Below are 7,788 nucleotides of genomic sequence, written 5' to 3'. Positions count from 1 at the left end.
CACATACACTATATTAGTTCTGTTTCTTTGGAGAATACTCACTAATGCAAATACAGACGCAAAATGTTAGCATTGGGCTTCTTGGGGCCAACAATACAGGTGTTTAATAGGAATCAAAGACTGAATAAACTTCAGGTTACTCAGAAACCATTGCCTTGAACACTCACTGCTGCAGCTGACAATGGGAAATCACGTGTGGTGATCTCTGATCCCGGCCCCCTTTTGATATATGGCTCTCATCTCATTTTTGAAATACTTTTGCATTCAGTTTCTTTAGTTTGGGCATTCTGTTTCATGTGACCTATGTTTTAAATTGAGATACTGAACAAATGTCAAAGGAAAATTTTTAAAAAGTATGTGAGAAGAATGTTTGTTTTTCCCGTTTACATTTCCCCCAAAGAAACCAATCCATCTGCTTGATAATGGGTGCCTGTCTACTTATGTCAGAAGCATTTGATATTTTCTTATAAAATCCGTTAGGTGAACAGTTTATTTCCCTTCTCTAGACTTTTAAACTACTGAAAATTCACTTTTCCTTGTTTGGTTATCCAAAATGAGAAAACAGATACAATTTACATGAAACAGAGCATACAATTACATTTTACTACGAGTATACAAACCTTCTCCAAATGAACTGTGAACCAGTAACATGCCACAGTAACATTCCTATTTTGAGGCTGTTTCTGCCTGATAACAAAATATTCCAATGACTCAATTGAAATTTAGTCTCTCTTGGTATGTTTAGTCTTTATTGGTATGTTTAGAATAGAACTAAGGTTCTATGACTCAATAATTTTAATGATATCAATAATACTTAAATAATGGTTCCTGGAGCCTGTTTGTCTGTATTCCTTCCTTTTTTTTTTCTTTTCTTTTGAAACTGACATATACTCTAGTTAAGGAATTAGAGTTTGAAGAAGATTCCCCTAGCAGGCCAGGATATATAAAATTCAATCTTGAACAATCTCTTCAACAAGAACATTCTGTGATTCTATTCTGTGCTCCTACCTGGAAATGAAAATTTCCATGTCTCTGGATAGATGATAGGTAGATAGATAGATAGATAGTTAGATAATACATAGATAGATAGATAATAGATAGATAGTGGGTAGATGGGTAGATGGATAAATGGATAGACAGATATAGATACATAGATAGGGTTGGGTTTACCATACTCCTCGGAATGTACACTATTGTTATAGGTCCATACTAGTCTGTTGCTTAATTTCTTTCATTCCTTTTTATTCCTTTTCCACTTCTTCTCCCCACTCCCACATACCACATCAAGTATTCTAATGTGTTTAACATGTTTCCTTCTGTGTGTATTTGTTCTTAAAAATATGCATTTTTTAAAAAAGATTTTATTTATTTATTTGAGGCAGAGAGAGAGAGAGATCACAAGCTGCTAAGAGAGGCAGAGGGAGAGGGAGAAGCAGATTCCTCACCAAGCAGGGATTCCCCACACAGGGCTCAATCCCAGGACTCTGAGATCATGACCTGAGCTGATGGCAGACACCCAACCGACTAAGCCACCCAGGTACCTCCAAAATATGCATTTTATTTGCATGAATTTTAAATGTGTGCAAATGGAATCATGTATAGATTTCACTCTTATTTCTATCTTTTCTTTCTTTTTAAAAACTCAGCCATAAATTTTTTAGCATTCATTCATGGAACTATGAGTGTGTGTGGTCTGTTATTTCTTTCACTGCATAGTCCTTTATGGTGGAAAGTCTTCACTTTCAACCTATCCTCCCCCAGGACTGGACAGCAGACTTGCCTCTAACTTTCACCACCAAAAGAAAAACTATGATGAGTTTCCTTAAAAAATGTTTCCTTATAGAACTGTGTAAATATGTCTTTGGAAAGGTTATCCAGAAGTATACAGTGGCACTGTCATAAAGTATGGGGATATTTATTTGAACCATGTATTACTAAAGAGTTCTCTGCACCAATTTCTACTGTCCAGGAAAAATATCCCCATATCTTCATCAACACTTGACAATGCACAGCTTTCTCTATTATTTTTTTTTTGCCAGTTAAATAAATGTAAAATAACATATTATTTTTGATTAATTTGCCCTTATCTGATTACTAGTGCATTTGAACAGCTCTTTTTTTTTTTAAGATTTTTATTTATTTGACAGAGAGACACAGTGAGAGAGGGAACACAAGTAGGGGGAGTGGGAGAGGGCGAAGCAGGCCTCCTGCCAAGCAGAGAGCCTGATGTGGGGCTCGAACCCAGGACCCCGGGATCGTGACCCAAGCTGAAGGCAGACGCTCAATGCCTGAGCCACCCAGACACCCCCTGCCTTTTTTTTTTTTAAGAGAGGGCATAGGGAGAGGGGCAGAGAAAGAGGGAGAGAAAGAGAATCTTAAGAAGGTTCCATGCCCAGCACAGAGGTCAGTCTCATAACCCTGAGATTATGACCTGAACCAAAATCAAGAGTTGGACACTTAACCCACAGAGCCACCCTGGCACCCCGTGAGCAGCTTTTCATATGCTTGTTAGTCCTTTCGATTTCCTCTTTGTAAATTGCACAATCATGTGCCCTATCAAGATTCCTGTCTGGTTGTTGATTTTCATAGATTTATTTCATATCCTGCTTTTCAACCTAAAGAGCAATAATTAAGTTTGTGGTATGTGCTTAGGATTTCATAATTGGGCTTCTATTGCAAAATTACCAGCCTATTACTATTGCTCTGTCCACGAGAAGGTACCTAACACACTTTAACATTCTGTGTGGCACTCTACCAATGACACCAAGATCCAAAATGACACCATAAAAAAGTGTTCCTGCTCAGCAGTTGGTGGGAGATGAGAGTAATGAATTCTGAGTGGCCTTCTGGTCACTTAAAATTAAAAAAATCAAAATATGACCAATTTTTATGCAAGAGAGTAACATGTTTTGAGTCATTTAATGAGATTGATTTCCCTAATGGAGGTAATTTATTAAACAATTGTCTGAGTGAAGGCAAAAGTCACAAGGCAGAGACAGTTCCCTCGTTGGGTGCCATTCTCTTTCCCCCACTGTTTCCCACAGGGAACTAGCTGGCTCAGATGGATTTTACCAGGGCACTCACAAGGCCCAAATCGAGATTTCAGACTTTTAGGAAGTTTTGTTTCGTTTTCGTTTCCCACCTGCTACATTCCAATCCATGGCTCCACCAGGAATTATCATCATCCAGTATTTGCTAAATTAACCCAGGTGTTAATGACACACAGAGCACAACATGATCTCTGCCCTGTCAAAGCTGAGAGAGCCACAAGAAAGACCAGTGAATCGACGGACCATGCCGCTCTCTACTTCCAGAGATGCTGATCTTCTAGGTTTCCACTTTTGATAATACACAGACAATTGATATTGATGTCAATTTTGATAATATTTTGATAATATTCAGATTCAATTTGCAAGAATTTTCAGATTCCTCATTGTGATACTGAGATTGCAGAAGGAAATCCCAAAAGTAGTTAGGATTTCAGTAGTTCTGAAGATGAAGCTCAACACCTAGATTCTAGCTTTAAAAGGTCATGGTCGGGGCGCCTGGGTGGCTCAGTGGGTTAAGCCGCTGCCTTCGGCTCAGGTCATGATCTCAGAGTCCTGGGATCGAGCCCCACATCGGGCTCTCTGCTCAGCAGGGAGCCTGCTTCCTCCTCTCTCTCTGCCTGCCTTTCTGCCTGCTTGTGATCTCTCTCTGTCAAATAAATAAATAAAATCTTAAAAAAAAAAAAAAAAAATCTGCAAAAAAAAAAAAAAAAAAGGTCATGGTCATGCTTTGGCATGTTAAATCCCTGTGCTCACCTAAATCTGCACCCTCTACATGATGACCTGAAGTGAGATCTTTCTTATGAGTGTTTGTGAATTGGGGCTTCCTCTCCCATTTGGCAATCTGAAGCTGGAAAAGGGCTTCGTGCTGATTGACAGTAAACCTGAGGTTCACTTGGGAGTGCCTAGCTTTAGCTCAAGGCTGCTTTGTTGATCTGATACTTTCTCTACTTGAGTTTGCCTCCACCCCTTTCCTCTCCTAAATCCACTCTCCTGGTAACTCCATTTACACCACAAGGGTGAAAAGGAGGGGTGAGATTGAAGAAAGAGTTTCTTTAGGTCCTTGCTAGCCCTGTTGAGGCAATAAATCAAGGTAGTTTCTTAATCCCCAAAGGATCTGATCCTGCCAGTTGTCTACACTCTTCTCAGGTAGCTAGACCAGTGGAGAACCTGGTGTCATTCCTGGAAATGGCTCAGGGTTCCCTGAGCATAAGAGAGACAAAAACGGGTTAGAGGATATCAGTCCTATTGGCAAGAGGGAAAACAACCAATTGTGCATGTTTAAATATTGTAAAATTCCCATAGTCTTTCGTTTCAATGAGTTTCAGAGAGGGTATACATAAAAGAACTTAGAAAAGTATTAAGCCTACAGGTGGAAAGCACTTTTATCTTGTGTTTACTTGGCAATTCCCCATTGCCATTAATTCTCAGTATATAAATTATCTTTGCTCCACATCATAAATGGGAAAACAGAGAAAAGTTAAGCTTAACAACATGTTGAAGGTCAAGTACGGGATGATTTCCTCCTTTTCCTCTGACTCCCACACTCATTCATGTACTCATTCAACAAATATTTTGTGAACCCTGATTCTGTACAAATCTATACAAAATGTGTATACTTTTCAATTGAATCTGGTCTTGTGGTTACATGGTAATTTTTTTTCTTTTCCCTTGGACAATCCCTTCAGACACTTCCAAAGAGAAGGCTGAAAAATGTTTTCCTACAGTCACATAGCAAGACAGGAAAGACTGGGTTGTGAACCCAGCCCCCTCAACTCCCCTCTTGCTGCTGCTTATTGTGACCTAAGGTCATCAAAACCCTTTTGCTCTTCTAATAAGAACATCCACCTTAACAAATTTCACTAGCATTTGTTTTTTTCTTTCTTCCATGCCTTTCTTTTTCCTCCTTTTCTTTCATATAAAACAGATACATATGTGATCAGCCAAATTAAGAAAAATCTTCATTTATCTAATTCATGAGCTCAACATCTAATAAATCTAATAAATATACTTACAGTCTTATTACTGCACCTTTAAAATCCAATTGTTGAGGGGCACCTGGGTGGCTCAGTGGGTTAAAGCCTCTGCCTTCGGCTCAGGTCATGATCCCAGGGTCCTGGGATCAAGCCCCGGGTCAGGCTCTCTGCTCCGCAGGGAGTCTGCTTCCCTCTCTCTCTGCCTGCTTCTCTGCCTACTTGTGATCTCTCTTTCAAATAAAGAAATAAAATCTTTAAAAAAAATCCGATTGTTGAAAATTAATATAAAACAAAAACTTAAAAGTAAACTTTAAAAAAAATGGCAGCCTGTGGTTTCTTAAATATCATTCTATGAGGAGTTGTAACCATTCTCTAATATTAATGACTCACTGTTGTACAGACTGCACTTAACACATTAAAAAATACTTTGAGATACACCCCACTTGAAAACTTCCTATAACCTTTGGAGGAGGAAAGCCAAAACAAGATTAATGCTCTCCATTTTGCAGGAGATTAACAAATGCGGTGAGTTTAGAGACAGACAATCAAAGATCACATGTGTTCTGTTTGGCAAATCCATGCTTTCTTATACTACTAGTGCATTTTCTGAGAATGCTTCTTTGAGAGAAATTTAGTTGTACAAAACTAAACTTTTTTATAAATCACACAAATCAGAACCATGTAATACAGACACAAGTACTTTCAGGTACAATTTTCTCATCATTTGGTACAGACTTAGCCAACCATGAGCCAAAATGAAATGCCCAGTAAGTTTGTCTTTTGGGATCCTATTATTCTCTTTCATCTTTTTCCCTCCATTCTACCTCCCCTTCTCCCTTTGGACACTCTTCAGCCTTCTGCTTTCTTCATACTTCTCCATCTATCCGAAAAGAAAAAAAAAAAAAAGGCATTTCAAAGATCAACATGTTACCCTTCTGGTTGTATAAGGCACAAAAGGATATGCCCAGTCTGTAAGGATAATCCCTGTGTAATCCTAAGGAAGTAGCTCCCTTTTTCCTCTTGGAGAAATTGATACACATGTGCATCCGTGTGTGCATATGTCAAGAGGTAGGTTGAAGGAGCAGATGGGTGACTTGAAGGGTGTTCCTGATATTCAGGAGAAAGTATAAGCTTTATACATTTCTATAACTGAAAAACATAGCCACTCATGTATTCATTCACTCAACATTTACTGATGCAATAATTTATTGTGTAGCTACTTTCCATCTCTTCTATGCTTTACAGATCTAGTAATATTCTCCTAGGCTATTGGTCTAGTATAGAATAGAAAACAAAACCAACCAAACAAACAAACAAACAAAAAACCCCAACTCATAATCATGTTGGTAAATGGTATGTATGATACAGGCACAAAGGAGGGAAGAAATCAACTTGTAAAACAGAGGTCAGCAAAGACCTCTCAGAGAAGAAATTTCAGCTGGAGTTGTAAAGAGAAATAAAACGTAGCCCTCCATGCCTTCCAGGCAGAGAAAATAGTTCTTGCAAAAGCGGGAAGGTCTGGAATGGACTGGCACATGTGAGATACTGTAAGTAGTCCAGGGATGTAAAGGAATAGAGATGGGGGAGACTGACAACAATCAGAGAGAGAGAGAAGCATGACATGGGAAGTTTATTTGCGTTTTTTTGTAGGACCTATGTCTCTTCACCCTTCCAGTGATAGCAGCACTCTGAATTTCTTTGAAGAACCACATTTCCTTGTGGTCTTGGTTGGCTGTCTTTCACTGCAACCTCCTGGAGACAATGACTCAAGCTACCCAGTCAGTCTTCCTGGGCTACAGTGATTACTTCAAGGCATATGACCTAGGCTAGGCCAATAAAGAACTAAGACTTGATGTGTGGAAATTGGGATAAAAGGTCCTGTCTTTCTTCCTTTTGAATCTTGAACTGTATAGATCATGCAAGCCTGTAGTTGTAAGTAGCTTCCTCCACTCATTGCCTACAAGTTGTCTGCCAAATGAGTCAAAAACACGGGGAAAATAGAATCCAGGGACACTGAGAGGGCAAGGGAAAGGGAAGGATGGAGCCCTGGTGATAGCACTAGTACCCTATGCTTGAAGATTTTGATCAGTTCCTGGACATTCTCATTACATGGGTTCCACCTGAGCCACTTTAAATTGAATTTTGGTAACTTATGACCAAAAACTGTCCTGAATGTTAAACTATGTTAGGGACTTTAGGGGCACCTGGGTGGCTCAGTTGGTTGAGCATCAACTCTTAGTTTTGGCTCAGGTCCTGATCTCATTTGAGATTGAGCCCTGCGCCGGGCTCCACACTCAACAGGGAGTCTGCTTGAAGATTCCCCTCCTTTGCTCCTCCTCCTGCTGTTTCACTCTCTCTCATAAATAAATAAACCTTTAAACTATGTTAAGGACTTTGGAGTTTATTATCTGAACAGTGAGAGCATCTTTGAAAAATTTGGGGCAGTGAATAGAAGGGAACCCAGCTATGAAGCTAGTATGACAGTCTAGGTAAGAGATCAGAAAAGCCTAAACTAAGGTGATGGCAGTAGGCATGAAAAGAAAGAATCTGTTTAAAGGAAGATTTAAGAGGTGATCAACTGGCTAAGTGGTATGAGGGGGAGGAAGAATTCACAGATAATTCTTGGCTGTCTTGCATGGATTTTTAGGTTCAATGGTTTTTTTGGTTAACCAGAAGAGGAAATCCAAGAGGAGAAAAATATTGGGGGTGGGAGGAGTTAAGTTTATTCAGGGAACTTCTAAATTAAAGATTTCTGTGGTGCATCC

The sequence above is a fragment of the Lontra canadensis genome, unplaced genomic scaffold (genome assembly GCF_010015895.1).
Source record: "Lontra canadensis isolate GAN:19392208 unplaced genomic scaffold, GSC_riverotter_1.0 scaffold24, whole genome shotgun sequence".
Classification (NCBI taxonomy): Eukaryota; Metazoa; Chordata; class Mammalia; order Carnivora; family Mustelidae; genus Lontra; species Lontra canadensis.
The sequence above is the reverse complement of the archived record's forward strand: the minus strand, read 5'-3'. Positions refer to the sequence as shown.